Source organism: Lissotriton vulgaris, chromosome 1_1 (genome assembly GCF_964263255.1).
Source record: "Lissotriton vulgaris chromosome 1_1, aLisVul1.2, whole genome shotgun sequence".
In the NCBI taxonomy this organism is placed as follows: Eukaryota; Metazoa; Chordata; class Amphibia; order Caudata; family Salamandridae; genus Lissotriton; species Lissotriton vulgaris.
Window position 1 is genome coordinate 92,594,756 of NC_141685.1, and position 16,605 is coordinate 92,611,360.

Genomic DNA, 16,605 nt, shown 5'->3' on the forward strand with positions numbered 1-16,605 from the left:
TGCTCCTGTGTGGGCGTAGGGTAGGCTTCAGTGAGCTCTTACCCCTTATTTTTTTTTAAACTTTATTTTGCGTTTAGGTATGAGTAAAGAAGTACACTAGGACAAGTAAAATCCTTTGGCAAGTACAGGTAGACATAGTACACACTGTCAAGGGCTCAATCAATGCCGCAGAGTGATCACATGTTACATAAAGCAAGTCCCTCGGCTGCTAACATATTTTCTGTTACAATCGTTCTTGACTCTGATTCACATAAACAGTGTTTACAATCATGGCATGGGAATGCATCAACTGTACCAACATCAAAAAAGGAGTTTAGCATCCGGTGTAGTTGATTATTGACATGTATCTCGGGACAGTCTAAACCACCCCTGTTGGGACTATGCCCTGTTTTTTCCAGGTAGGGGGGGTCTTGTCGCTGCGCCTCTAGGTATGTTCTGAAAGTTCCCCAGATATCTCTGGGCCTGGAGGTGGGGGGGACCGTTATTGTGTATAGGTCGCTGTTTGTGGAACAGGACGCCATGCTCTTCAGCTATCCCTTCACCGAGGGTGCTGTTCTGCCACCCCAATAAATGGATACCTCCCTTTTGGCCAGTAGTAAGCTGATGGCAACGAACCTGCGAATTGCCGGTGGGAAATCCTTTAGGTATCTCAACAGGGCAATCTCGGGCAAGGGGGTCATTGGTACCTTAACCAAGCCACTCACTATCTTATGTATTCCTACCCAGTATGAGTGTTTGCGTGGACAGGTCCAGGCGAGGTGGGCGAAGTCTGCATTTGGAGCGTTGCATCTTGCACAATGGTGCAGTCTGGCAGGGTCTATCCTGTGGAGTCTGGAGGGGGTAATGTATATCCTACGAAGAAACTTAAAGTGTATTAGTTTGTGTCGGCTATTAAGGGAGACATTTTTCGTAACTGCACAGCAGGGAGCCCACTGTTGGCCTGTGATCGGATTACCCAAGTCGGTCTCCCAGGCAGTGCGTACTCTGTCTACGATTGCAGCGCATGCCTTATAGAGCTGGGATATTAGATGTACCGCTCTCTCGCTACTTATCACTGTCGTGAATGGGGGGAAGGAAGGAGGTTCCAGAGGGTAGTCCGGTAAAATAGCTCGCAGGGCAGAACAGATTCGTAGAAGGACTTATCTGTTCATGAATGTGGCACCAGGGAACAAGGACTCATCATCGGGATCAAAAATATGTCCATCTGGAAATAGATCGCCTATCTTAGCAATGTCAAATTTAGCGCATGTCTTCTGTATGAGCTTTTTGCTAGTTATAGGTATCCATTTAGGGTTCGGGAGTGGGAGATCAGAAGAATAAAGCAATGGTGTGTGTGTTATGCAACGTAATTTCTCCCATGCCCAACTAGTGGTCGATGCGCGTTGGATATCTTTGGGGAAACCCTTCGGTAATATCGCCGCTAAAATGTCCGGGAGGGAGCACTACAGGTGCACTAATAATCTGTGATTGCTCAAATTATCTCAAGAGTTACTGATTTCCTTTACAATATTTGCTCCGTAATTTCACATTAAATATATATAAATAACAACAATCGAGCTCTCTGTTTCCTTTCAGTCTTCTAATCAGACTCAAGGTATTTACACAAATGTCCGTTTTACTTTAACATTCTTCACTTACTCAATGTCCTTAAAGTCCTTGGATTATTTCAGGAAGAGTTTCAAAACGTTCTCTTGATTTATATAAGGTCAAGAGGTCTGCCACAGTTTTCATAAAGTTTAAATTCTTACTGGTATGTGTTCAAGCATGCTAACGCTTTACCATTCAGAGCGAGGTGTTGCTTGGCAACCCTTTGTTGATTCTCTTTTCTTTTCTCTTTTGCAGGAAATCGGAAACCGTGCCGGGAGAGGATTTGGAGCCGGAAATTCAGAAACAGGAAGGAACGTCTGAAATGTGCTCCGGGGAGCAAGAACACAGCCGAAGACACTGAGTGAAGACAGGGAAGGAAGCAGGGTGGAGCGCTAAAGAGCTTCGGATGATCTGCCACCAAGGTCCGGAGTCAGGTGAGTGTTTAGGGTCTCCGGTTTTCTCACATGTGCATGTGAAGGTGATTTGGGCCTTAGATCTTTCCCAAGTATTTCACGTGTACATACCTACTGTCGTTGCTAGAACGGATGGGAACTCCATTTAGCTTTCTAGATTGGATCAAGCTATTGTACACTAAACCACACGCTTCGGTCCTACTGAACGGGTCCCGTTCGGCCCCCTTTGAGATATATAGAGGAACTCGGGCTATCTTTACACGGAAGCCAGTATGACTGACCGAGACCCCTCCACGGTGGATTGCACAGTACGTGCCTGGCTTAGGATTGCGGAGCGTATGGGTGTGGCCCTTTTGTATTCCCCACGCATGACCCTAGCGTATGACCCTAGATTAAGTATCACACGCGAAGAAATAGGACGCAAACTGCTCTCCAAACTAGCCCTTCATACATGGGGAGATTTGTACGTACAGGGACAGTTTCGTACAGCGGACCAATTTTTTGGGGAGCACGCACCCTCTGTTATGGACACGTTTCTTTACACGCGATTACGACAGAATATCAAAACCGTTACACCCGGGTTTCCGGACGAGCCGGAAGTCTTAGCGCCCTTGCATGCACTGCTTCAAAATGACACCCCGAAACACGTAGTCTCCTTGCTCTACAAACACGTGTATGCGACCTCCACACCCCCAGATCTACGAGCGAGACGTGATTGGGATGCAGACCTAGATTCCCCTCTCTCAGACGAACAATGGGAAGACAGCTGCTCACACACGACTTCAGTGACAGGAAATGCCCGCCTCCGACTGGTCCACTATAAGTTTTTGCACCGCCTCTATTACACCCCCGCCAAGCTGTGCCGCTTCGGACTGAGTGACAATGATCGATGCCTCAGATGCAAACGGACAGGGGCAGACTTTATTCACTTGGCATGGTCGTGCCCAGCTGTGGCCCTATACTGGGAGCGGGTGTTCGAGCCCATGTCTGCAATGATAGGGACGGAGGTCGAAATGTGTCCCAAAATTGCCCTACTAGGCCACTCCATCCCGGCGAATAAAAATCACAGGAAATTCTTCGCACTGGGTTTCCTGCTTGCGAAACGCCATGTGGCATGTAGATGGGGCCGTTGTCGTGCCCCCAAATTCAAATTGTGGCTGACTACTATGTCAACTTGGCAGGATCAACTCCATAATTCCGCTGACTTACTGCCCCATAAATTGCGCCCCAAAGACCTATGGGGCCCACTCTCTGCCTATCTGCTTCGGGCCCAAACTAATGCTGAAGCTGGACTTGATGATCAGGAAGATGCAGGACAAGCTGTGCAACCCTCCGAGCTTCTAGATGCGTCCTCTACACTGCCGACTGATGCTGCTGTTCCTCCCCTCCCCACCCTCTAGGTGCACTACGGGGTAGGAGATATTGATACCAATACAACTTCACCTGCGGTCCCAGGCGCCTTCATGCAAATGTATAATAGCGCACTCCACCTTCTCCCTGACTGACCGTAAGACGGGCATCTGACCCTCTCTGCATCAGCGCTCTACGCCCCTCTCTCCCCCCCCCCCCCGGAGCTTTGCGCACAACATGGCATTTCACAATGGACTATCTCACCAGTACACAGAAACGGGCACAGGTTACACACACACACCCCCCCCCCCACGGGACATTCACGTCGGTCCCTTAAGACACAGAGTACGCACACCTCTAGCACACCTAGACCCGTGCTGGAGGAAGCATCGCACCTTACTCTGCGCTAAAAGATCCTATTCACCACATCCCTCGACTGGAGATCATACAGGGAAAGGGGACTGACAGCCTTGGTTCTCGTAGTTCGTTATAGTAAAGTTTGGAGTTCAACAAAAAAGAGAAAATGAGACCTCAAGTGTTTAAGAATTGACATTACCTGGTTAGTTGCCTGTGGAATTACACCTCCTTTTACAGCTTTATAAGCTTTATATCGCGGCCGGCCCAGATGGGTTGTAGGCAGCATGCTGTGTTAACTTATTACTTCTATCATATGGTTATGAGGTATGATGAAACTACATACTACAGCTGCCGGCCTGCTTCCTCAGGTTGTAGGCGTCGAAGCTGTGTATTGATTACGTGACTTCAATAAAGGTCTTCCAAAAAAAAAAAAAAGTATTTCACGTGTACATGCCAAGACCGTTTACACATGCAGGAAATGCCTCCTGCCCCCCCCCCCCCCCCCCCAAAGGTCTTCGTATGTGACAGGGTTTTTCCCGACGCAAGGCATGGAAAGATCTGACCAATCTTGGAGTATGTACATGTGTTTCTGTTTCCAGGATCTTTCTGACGCGTCATAACCCTTCCAGTCAATTAAATACTGTAATCTACCATGTATACGTTTTGCATCTATAATGCGATTTTCTTCATATGCAATATTGTCTCCAACTACAACAGGTGGAGGAGGGTTGTCTTTTCGTGAGGAATGATGTAATGACTGATATTTTCCTACTTTTCTGGTGTTTCAGCTAGTTAGCTATAAAGTAATTACTCATCACAGTCCCTTCCCAGAAGGCCTAACAAGAAAACACCACATTCAGACTACCTATCTGAGAAAGGAATAACATAAATAACTAAAGATACTATAGATCATAGCTCAGAGGGTATGTATAGCAACGTCCTCCGACGAATCAGAATCAAATATCAAATCAGGTGAGCAACGTCTTCCGACAATCAACGCGCACTTACGCGAGCAACGCACCCTGGTGTGAATCAATATCAAATCAGCAACGTCTTCCGACGAATCAATATCAAATCAGCAACGTCTTCCGACGAATGAAATATCAAATCAAGTCAGCAACGTCTTCCGACGTTCAACGCGCACTTACGCGAGCAACGCACCCTGGTGCGAATCACCAACACCTCCCGGTGAAAATCCGTACGTACCTCTTACGCTACGTTGGGTTGGTCTACCAGCAATTTAGGTATTCCTGCTTAGGAGCCGATTTCCCTTCCGAATCTACAATTACTCATTAGAGGGGAACTAGCACATCCCTCTGTAAGCACTTCGTAAAAAAGGGGCCCGACCTTCCTCCACAGAGAATAAGGACAAATTATATATTCTCCCATGTAGTCATCCCTAATCATGAGCAGCGCACCTTCCCATCATCAGTTACCTGTAAGAAGGGAATCACACATCCTTCTATACGACAGCACCTGGTTAAGAAGAACTCACACTCCCTCTTAGTGACAACAAACAAATGGAATGAATGCAAATTGAGGTCTTTTATTACACAATGATGAAAGGACATAGAAAGAAATGACTTATTAATATACATACACACATATAGAACCTGAAAATAAAGGAATAATTAGATAAAATTAGTCATACATGGAAGACCTCACCATATTATTAGACATCTGCACTCTGAAGAGAGGTCTGTCTCTCTTTCCCTCTTCGGTTGGGTCAGGACTCTCTGTTCCACAAACACGACTGCACGTCTGCACCGTGATGCTTCACCAGACCGCCAAAACCACCAGACAATCATCTCACCCTCACTTGGACCCGCTTTCACTAATATAGAATGTAGCTCTCTCTCAAAGCTTCTAGAAGAACCCGCCTACTGTTCTCATGAGATTCCTGTACCTGGCACACAACAGCAGCTGGCCAAGCGTTTGTTATGGCTCCAGCGCGAAGAGAGCACATTTCTCCGATAAACTAAAACATTGCCCTTCACCTAAAGAGGCTTAGCAGGATGGTGTCAGAAAAGAACATGGCATCGCTCGAGCATAGGCCTTTAGGCCCGAAAAAGAGCAAAAAACAGCATATAAGGGGACATAAAGCTGTCAAAGTCTATAGGCAAGCCCTGCCAACTAGGTGAAATAAAGGTCGGGAATGGACAAAACACCATACATGTTCGATTGACAGCAGCATATACTGAGATGGTGGTGGTCAACGGTCATAACCGAGCCAAAAAAGCACCAATACCTCAGTCACTTCAACGGATCATGTGGTTTGAGCAAAGATACATGAAAAACTGGGTGGATGGCATATTCCGAGGGCAAAGTTAATCTCATTGAAACTGGATTCAAAATGTTATTTATGGGAAAGGGGCCAATGAACAAGGGTTTTAGTTTCTTGGGGCTTTCAATCTGGATATTTCTGGTTGATAACCGGACGAGATCCCCTACTTTATAGGGTGGTGCTGGTGTTTTGTGTTTATCGACTGATAATTTGACCTTTTAGTTTATTTTTGGCTAAACTACGCTTGGCCTGTTCTTGAAATTCCCGCAATTCTGTTAATGTTTCGGTCACAGCAGGCATAAATCTGGAAGGATGGCAGGAATAGATCGTGGATGTAAGCCAGTTATAAAAAAAAAGGGGAACAGCCTAAAGCTGCATGATAGCTATTGTTGTATGAAAACTCTGCCAATGGTAGGACCTCATCCCAATGAGCCGATATAATGGAGGTTAGGCACCGTAGACTTTGTTCAAGGTATTGATTAACTTTTTCTGTCTGGCCGTCAGTCTCTGGGTGAAAAGCGGAGGATAATGCTATTTCAATTCCTAAATGTTTGCACAACTGACTCCAGAATTTTGAAACGAATTGAGGGCCCCTGTCGGACATTATTTTACTGGGAAGGCCATGTAGTTTTACAATATGGTTTCAGAACAGTTCACTAAATTCTGTAGCTGTTGGTAGTTTTTGTAATGGAATAAAGTGCCCCATTTTAGACAAAAGATCCACAACTACTAAAATTGCAGTGAAGTTATGGGATTTAGGCAAATCTGTGATGAAGTCCAAACTGATAGTATGCCAGGGAAGCAGAGGTATGGGCAATGGTTGTAGAAGACCTTTAGTGGGTGAATGGGAGGACTTTTGTCGTGCGCACACTGGGCAGGCTTTTATATATTGTTGGACGTCCTGTCTGGTGTTTTTCCACCAGAAATGCCGCTGACATAACTCTAAAGTTTTGTCGACCCCTGGATGTCCTGCTGTACTAACATCATGAGTCCATTATAATATCTGTTGTCGCAAGTTTTCTTGAGGTATAAACAGTTTATCCTTGTGGAAGAAGTAACCGTCAAATATGGTGTTTTGTTTTTGAGCTAGCCATTGCTGTTCATTTAACGTCTGAACACTCAATTTAACTTGGCCTAAAAAGGTGTCCGCTTGTGTGACTGCCACTATTTTTTCAGAAGGAATTATACTTTATGAATTCTTTGTTTCGCTAACATCCTTTTCAAAAACTAATCTAGACAAAGTGTCAGACAGGAGTTGCTTTTGTCCAGGGCAGTATGTTATGATAAAAGCGAATTCACAAAAAAAAGTAACCAGCGCATCTGTCTGGGAGTGAGTGCCTTAACTGTGGTAAAAAACTGGAGATTTTTATGGTCTGAAAATATGGTAATTGTATGCTTTGCACCCAATAAATGGTGTCTATTCAAGAAAGACTGCTTTAATTGGCAACAACTTGCGTTCTGCAATGGTATAATTCTGTTCAGCTGGTAACAGTTAGCGCGAGTAGAAGGCAATTGGGTGTAAATGTCCAGTTGCAGCATCGTTTTGCATTAACACGCCTCCCAATGCAGTTTGGGAAGCGTCAGCCTCAACAAAGAATGATTTATCAGGGTCTGGGTGAATCAAAAAAGGTACTGATGTAAAAGCTTGCTTCAATTTAAAAAAAGCTTTTTCAGCATCTGGGTTCCATTGAAATTTCTCACCCTTTCGAATAATAGTAATTGAGGGATAGGTGTCACTATCTCAGAAAATTTATCAGGGTCTGGGTGAATCAAAAAAGGTACTGATGTAAAAGCTTGCTTCAATTTAAAAAAAGCTTTTTCAGCGTCTGGGTTCCATTGAAATTTCTCACCCTTTCGAATAATAGTAATTGAGTGATAGGTGTCACTATCTCAGAAAATTTAGATATGAAGCTCCTATCAGAATTGGCAAAACCTAGTACTCGCTGCGTGTCTTTTACAGAAGAGGGAGTGGGCCAGTTTAAAATTGCTTCAACCTTTTTTGGGTCCATGATTATTCCTTCGAGAGAAAGCCAATAACCTAAAAATTTGACCTTATTTGTGTTAAATACACACTTTTCAAGTTCTACATACAAAGAATTGTCTCTTAATCTTTGTAGAACTGAGCGAACATGTGTAGTATGCTCTTCGTCAGTCTTGGAGAAGGCCAGTATGTCATCAATATATACGATGACACAGATATCAAGTAAATCATGTAGGACTTCATTGATGAAATACTGAAATGCTGCCGGGGCGTTACAGAGTCCGAATGGCATTACTGTATATTCGAATAGACCATATTTCGTGCGAAAGGTGGTCTTCCATTCGTCTCCCTCCTTAATACGAACAAGGTGATACGCACTACGTAAACCCAATTTAGTATAAATACTTGATCCTTTGATTTGATTTAGCAAGACTGAGCTAAGAGGTAATGGATAACGATTTTTAATTGTTGCCTTGTTAACTGCACGGTAACCTATGCACCCCCTCAGATCGCCCGATTTTTTAGCTCCAAAGAAAAGTGGCGAAGAGACTGGTGACGTAGAGTGTCTAATAAAATCAATCTCTAACAGTTTGTTTAAGTATGTTCTAAAATATTGGTTTTCAGGCTCAGTTAAGGCGTATATCTTACTACAGGGTAAGACTGCACCAGGGATCAAGTCTACCCTTATAGTTGCTCAGACAGGATCAAAGACATCAGCATAGTCTTGATATTCGCTGGGTAACTGTGGAGAATCTTGTTGTAAGGCAGAACAAAATAATGGAGTTATGGGATCTTGAGTTTCCGAATAACAATGATTTCTGCAATAGGAGGAGTCTAAAGTGACAGTTCTTTTAATCCAATCTATTTTCGGTTTATGTAGTTCTAACCAAGGAACTCCCAGTATGACACCAAAAGTGGGTGTATCAATTTGATCAAAACAGTTTCTTCAGTGTGCCCATTTTCTCCAACTATGGTCAAAGGTTTGATATGAAACTTAATTGATCCAGAGGCTAAAGCTGAGCCGTCTACAGCTCTGACTGATTCTGGTTCAGATTTTGCAGCTCGAGTTATTCCTAATGTACTGGCTAATTCCAAATTAAAAAAATTGCCGGTAGCCCCAGAATCAATCAGAACAGCCAAGCTGCGTCTTTCTTGAGTTGTCATAATAAAGGTTACCCTAATGGTAAAGTGCTTCGGAGTACGATTAACAACATTAGTGGCATACTGTGAGATCTGTACTGAAGTTTGTGAGAAGTTGGCCTGGTATATGATGCTCACTAGTTCTAGTGATCACCTTGTACCATGCCAAGCAACCCTTATGATGATCGGTTGTAAGTCAACCTTATAGACCAGTTATCCTAGTGGTAACGTGGACAAAGCAGTCTTAGGCTAAACTCTGAAAGGCATGTGAAGCAAGCTATTTTACCATACACAATCCCCTTGAATACCAAATGAAAGGACACCACACAGATATATATTGAAAATATATATATATATTTATTAACTACAAATGTCCCCAATACTCTTTATGAGCACAGAAGCACAAGCGTTAAAACAAAACACAGTTTAAATACACAAAAGTTGTACAATATGGATGAGGGCGGGTGGCCACTCAAACCATATATTAAGAAAGTGGTATAAGAGATACCAATCGAAAAGGAAGTAGGCCTAGGGCCTTGGGAATCGCTGGAGCTGATCAGGACTAGCAGTGACTAAGTCGGGAAAGGCCCCCGGGACTCGGGTGCAGTGCTTAAAGTGCACGCGTTCACCAATGCATTGTCTATGGTGCGTAAAAGTTACAAAGTTAGTGTTTTAGGAACCTTCTGAGTGACCTATAAGGATGAAACTTTAGACGCAAGCACTAGAGGTGTGTACCAGTGTAGGAACACCGGCGTTGTTGAGTTACCTCACCCACAGGAAGCGGGTGCACAGGTGCGAAGTAGTGTCGGGTTTCGTCACGCAGGTTGATGGTGCTTGGAGCTGAAGATGCTGCAGGCGGCTCGATGTGAAGAGTTCCGGTGGATCCAAGGGTTGATCTGAAGTGGTGAAGACCTGAAAGCTGAGGGGACAATGTTCAAAGTCACTAGCCAGTGACTACCGTGGAACCAGATTGGAACCAGGCGATGTACTTCCATTCGGGCTGAAGTCTGCGCCCAGAACATTCTCGAAGTGCATGGCAGTGGTAGCGGCACACCTGAGGAAGAACCAGGTATTGGTCTACCCGTACCTGGACGACTGGTTGATCAAGGCCTCCTCCTTCTCGGAAGCTCAAGAGCACTTCCAGAAGGCTGCGTTCTCTTGAACAAGCTGGGGTTGCACATCAACATGTCCAAGTCTGTCCCGATTCCGGTCCAGTGCACACAGTACTTGGGAGCCTCCATCAATACGCTATCAGTAAGCGTGTCTCCTTCGGAGGAGAGACGATTATCACTCCTTCGGAAGGCTCAGGCTCTTATGACCGCTCCATCTACAACAGTGAGGACGGTGTCTTCTCTACTGGGGTCGATGGCCTCTTGTATCTTCCTCACGCCACACGCACGGCTGCACATGAGACCATTGCAGGAGTGCTTGGAGGATCAGTGAGATCAGAGGAGAGGGTCTTGGGACGACAAGATACGACTGTCTCTGCATGCTCTTCAGTCTCTGAAGTGGTGGTGTTCAGCGGAGAAACTCCTCAGAGGGGTTCCCTTCCACAAGGACATTCCTACACAGACGATCGTGACGGAAGCGTCTCTCCACGGCTGGGGGGCGCACTCCGGAGATTTACAGATACAAGGAACGTGGTCCCCGATGGAGTCCACGTATCACGTCAATTTCCTGGAACTCAGATCTGTTCACTTGGCACTGAAGGCCTTTCACCCGTCCTTCTAGACCAACTCTCTGCTTGTACAGACGGACAATACGACCACGATGTATTACCTCAACAAGCAGTGGGGCTCGAGATCACGCACTCTGTCGCAGGAGGCGCAGGCGATCTGGCGCTGGCTTCTAGCCAGAGGACTGACGATAACGGCTACCCATCTGCCAGGTGTGCAGAATGTTCAGGTGGACGCACTGAGCAGACTGATTCAGGAAAACCACGAATGGGTCGTAAACGACGAAGTACTAGGAGAAGTCTTTGCAGACGTAGATCTGTTCGCCAATGCCGAAAACAGCAAATGCCGAGACTTCGCCTCCAGGTACTACCAGCAGGGGACACTGGGGAATGCGCTGTGGATCAACTGGTCGAACAGCTTTCTGTACGCTTTTCCACCCATTCCCCTGATTTCGGCGGTGCTCATCAAGCTGTCCCAGTCCAGGGCGCGGATGATCCTGATTGCCCCGGAATTGCCCAGGCAGTGGTGGTTCACGGACCTGCTTCACCGGTCTCTCCTTCCTCACATTAGGCTGCCGTGCCGGCCGGACCTTATCGCGAAGTTCGGGGGGCAGATGGTGCACCCCAACCTCTCGTGTTTGAGGTTGGCGGCATGGCTCCTGAGATAGTGCAATATGGCCATTTGAATCTACCAGAAGATTGTATGGACATACTGAAGGAGGCTAAGCGACCTTCCACTAGGACTTCATATGCTTACAAGTGGAAGAGATTCTGCATCTGATGCAAGTCTAAGAACTATGATCCAACGACATGTAAGGAAGAATACATCCTTCCGTATCTTCTGCATTTGGCGCAGTCTGGCCTTAATTTTCATTCCATTAAGGTTCATCTCGCTGCGCTGACTGCCTACAGGAAATGCCCTTCACAGACGTCCTTCTTCCAGATCCCTGTGATCAAGGATTTTTTGGAAGGCTTGAAGAAAGTGTTCCCCCCTGAATGTGGTGCTGTCCAGATTGATGAAGGAGCCTTTTGAACCTATTCATAAGGCTTTGTTGCAGCACCTGTCCTGGAAGGCGGCGTTCCTCGTGGCCATCACATCGGTGAAATTCAGGCGTTCTGTTGCCAAGAACCTTATACTGTATTTCATGCTGCTAAGGTTGTTTTGCGAACACACCCTAAATTTCTTCCAATGGTTATCTCTGATTTCCATGTTAACTAGACCTTAACTTTACCTACGTTTTTTCAGAATCCTTCATCTCCAGCGGAAAAGTCTCTGCATTCCCTGGATGTTAGGAGGGTATTGAAAGTTTATCTGGATAAGACCAAAGATATTCGTAGGTCAGACCAATTGTTTGTCAATTATGGATCCATCAGGACCGGTCTTGCTACCTCAAAACAGTCCATCTTGAGGTGGATTGTGTCCTGTATACAATTGTGTTACCAGAAGGCTAATAAGACCTTAGGGGGTAAACCTAAGGCTCATTCCACCAGGGGCAAAGCTGCCACAACTGCTTTGCTACGTAATGTTCCAATTGCAGAAATCTGCAAGGCGGCCACTTGGAAGTCGGTCCATAGCTTTGCTAAGCATTACTGTCTGGACACTGATGCCAGGACAGACGCTCAGGTTGGGCAGGCTTCGCTGCGAAAGCTGTTCGCACAGTAGTGGTGTTATTTCTCTTCTCTCCACCGCTGCTTTGGTGTGGGGATGGGCTTGCCATTCTATTCACTAGATTATGACTATACACAGAGATCCCCTACTACAGAAGGAGTAGTTTCTGTCCTGTAACTCCAGTTCTGTAGTAGGGGTATCTCTGTTATAGTCATAAGCGCCCTCCCTCCTCCCCGGTGGAGAAAGATATTCATGTAAGGAATGCTACAGGTCTGGGGTGTTACGCCTTCAAAAAGAACTGAAAGTAAAAGTGACCTGCTGTGCATTCTGGGATACTGAGAGGGTTCTGGAAAGTTCTCTTAAAGGCACAGTATCCTGTTCTGAGCCACATAATGTTATGGGGCTTGTCTGTCCACTCCTTCCTCTCTATCATTCCAGAGGCTTTTGCTGGTAAAGGAAAGTTTTTCTCTGTGGAAAAAACTGGACAGGCTGTGCTGTTTGTGGGTTTTTGGTGGAATTTCTAGTTGAAGTACTGGACAGTGTAGCCTGTGGATATAGGCTGCATTATCTGTCTTTAAATTCTCTCTTAAGTGTCGGTGCAGGTCTGCATTTTTGATGATTTAAGAGATTATTTTTGATTGCTCCGGGGTCCATGCACATGGGCGGGACTATTCACTAGATTATGACTATAACAGAGATACCCCTACTGGCAGAAGCACAACACTGACATACATTTCGTGGCACCGTCTTTAAAATGACGTACACATTAGGAATGGCATTTCGTTCTGCTGGAATATTAACCCAAGTTATCTTGCACTCTGCTATGATGTTGCATAGATTGTTGGCTGCAATGCATTCCATGTTTCATTCAAACGTGCTTTCTACAGGGCACATACACGATTTGCTGCTGTAGAGAAATAATGTTCCTGTGTACTGTGGCAGACTCCGAAATATTGAAAAACGTCATGATTTCTCTTTCAGCATTTCCTAGTAAAATCTTTCACTTTTTGACTCCTACATTTAGCAGAAACATAACCTAGTACCATTAAAATAGTTGTGATGGGGAACATTCATATGGGGTTAGGACTGGCTCGACCAGAGTGCTTGCTGACTTGGAGGAGTTTGGAGTTGGCCGCCTTGCCTGATCCGGTTTGGAACCAAGCCAGCGATGCTTTGCTACAGGCTCATTTGCCCTGATAGCTGGTCAACAGTTTGAGGAGGAGGAGGTGAAGAGCTGGCTAAGTGTGCCATGAGGCTGGCATTTCAGTACATCCCTGAGAAGTGAGCTTTGAGTCATGTAGTGTTCCTCTTATACCACGTGCAATTCACCCTCCAAAGACTGAATAATTCCTGGGTGTGAAGAGCGGCTGATTCGGATAGGGTGCTTGATAGTTTACCAGAAACTCATGGTTCGAGGTATATGATAGTACACTGTGCATTAGATCGCCACCTGGTGTTGGGCTCGGATGATTGCAGGTTGTTGTCTTCTTGGAAGAAGTCTTTGTTAGTCCCGATAGGTGACTCCTCCCTTGGGCAATACTGCGCATGGGCATCAGCTACATCCTCAGATTGTTTTTTTTCCGCCACTGGGTTTGGATGAAAGTTTCTCCGCTCCGGCCAGAAACTGTTTTTCTGCAACTTCGACGCGCAGACCTTCATAAAACATATACTACTTGCCTTTGACATAGACTGCGGCACCTTTCGACAACGAACTTTCCATTCCGGTCATCCAAGTGGGCCCTTGGGCCTATCGACGCCGTGCGGCCTGCACCATGTGGAAAGGACCATTCCGAAAATGCCCTAAATGTCAAGCAAAGTTCCCACATAGCGACCACCACAAGGTTTGTAACCTCTGCCTGTCGCCGGACCACAACGAGTCGACCTGCACAGCCTGTGCTTCCTTCCGCTCGAAGAAAACCATCCTAGACCGGAGTGCCCGTCGACACGAGATGAGGAGGACAGCTCCAGCACCGGAAGACATCTTCGACGACGAGGTTCTACTCGTTCCCAAAGAAGACTCACCGGATCTCCTGATTGTCTCCGAGGCAGATGACTCTGACGACTCCATTCCATCGGGTCAGCGCGTGAGTACTACTGCCCCGGCCACACATACGCCCAAACATAAGGCAAAGGTCAGCACTCCGCCCGCTGGGCCCAGTCGAGACCAATCATCTACTTCAAAAGTCCCGCCTTCAGACTCGACTCCGAAGAAATCTTCCACGCCTTCCGGTCCCTCGACACCGACCAAGAGTCTTCCGTCGGCTCCGAAAAAATTTCCTCCGCCTTCTGGTGCCTCGTCACCGAGCAAGACTCCGTCGGCACCGAAGCCAAAACACCCTTCGGCTCCGACACCGAAAGAAGTGCCGAAACCGAAACCGAAACCTGTTTCGGTCCCGATACCGAAACCAAAAGACGTACCTGCTCCGAAGCCGCACACGGTGCCAAAAGACACACAGCCTGATTCTGAGGCATCCAAGCCCTCGAACATGCCTTCCAAGCCAAAAACAACGCCTTCAGCGCCGAAACCTAAGCCACAGAATGCTCTAATACCTTCCAAGGCTAAGGACACTAGACAACCCACGCCGGCTCCAAAAAAATCAACGCCCAAGAAGGTTGTGCCTCAAGAGGACCTTTTTCAACCAGATCCTCAACAGAAAAAGATCTTTATCGACCCGAAAACCGGTCATGTTGGTGCCACACCCCTTAAGAAGAGACCTGCAGCTACACCACCTACACCTGTGGTTCCTGCCAAAAAGGAGGACTGTGCAACCTCTCCTCTGAACTTTTCCTTTCCTGTCTCTCCTCCTTCTCCCGCTCCTCCCTATATTTCACCTCAAACCTCTCCTATACAGTCTCCATTGTCACCACATTCTCCACAGAATGATGATGAATATGATTTGGGTGGAGGGGACGGGGAAGGAGACACTGCATACCCTGTAGGCGAGGGCACGTGGAATTTCCATACACAAAACCTGCGTCTGGGTGGGGCTTTCCATATCCTGCAAATGAACCTGATGTCCCTGAGACACCCTCATACCCATCTAAACCTTCTTCTCCTGAGGATACTATTGGTTTTGGACAGCTGATAAACAGAGCTGCTACATACCATGGCGTCTCCATGCATTCTGAGGCCATTGAGGAAGATTTTCTCTTAACTACTTTTGAGCAGTCTCAGAGATCCGCTCAAATCCTTCCCATGATCAAAGGAGTGGTTAAACATGCTACTGAGGTCTTTAAAGATCCTGTGCGTACCAGAATTTTATACCCCAGGATTGAAAAGAAATATAGACCTGCACCCTCAGACCCAGTCTATATTAAAGGACACCTACCACTAGACTCCTTAGTCCAACGCACGTAAAAGGGCCAATTCTCAGACTTCTGGTGAAGCACCCCCGCCTGACAAAGAATCCAAAAATATTGATGCGTCAGGCAAGAGAATAGCTGCGCAGGCTTCCAATATATGGCGCATAGCTAATACGCAAGCCCTCCTCTCTCATTATGATCAGGCTCACTACGACCAATTGGAGAAATTGCTTGAGCACCTCCCAGATCAGTACAAAAATCAAGCTACTGACCTCATACAGGAAGGCAAGTTAATATCTAACGCTTCCATCAAATGCGCACTAGATGCCACAGATACAGCATCTAGGGCTATTAATACCAGTGTCGTTATTAGGAGACATGCTTGGCTACGCATCTCAGGGTTCAAACAAGAAGTACAAACCACCATTTTGAACCAGCCTTTTAATCAAAACCAAATATTCAGCCCAGAGGTAGACACTACCCTTGAAAAAATGAAAAAAGACACAGACACTGCCAAGTCTATGGGGGCTTAACAGTCTACCCCTGCTCGAGGTTCCTTTCGTCACTCCTTTTACAGAGGCGGCTCCAAACAAATTGGAACAGACATTAACACGTCTTTCAAGACACAAACCTCTTCCAACAAGAGTTACTATAGAGGAGGATACAGAGGCAATAATACCAAAGGCAGAGGTAGAGGTAATAACAACACTCGAGCCTCTTCCGCCCCTAAGCAATGACTTCCCTACGCTCCCGCCGCAGCATTCCACTCCTGTAGGGGGCAGACTAACACAGTTCCTGCCTGTCTGGAACTCCATTACAACAGACAAGTGGGTAAGACAGATTATCCAACATGGCTACTGCCTAGAACTTACAGCAACCCCTCCACACATACCTCCCAGACAGCGT

At 46.2% G+C, this 16,605-nt stretch overlaps 1 long non-coding RNA gene across 1 annotated transcript in view; it reads left to right on the forward strand.

Moving 5' to 3' along the window:
* Positions 1-16,605, forward strand: part of LOC147737521 (uncharacterized) — a 53,553-nt gene that overhangs the window by 6,697 nt on the left and 30,251 nt on the right. The window contains exon 2 of the long non-coding RNA XR_015299436.1: positions 1,843-2,021. This is a non-coding gene — a long non-coding RNA (uncharacterized LOC147737521). The remainder of the gene's footprint in view (positions 1-1,842; positions 2,022-16,605) is intronic.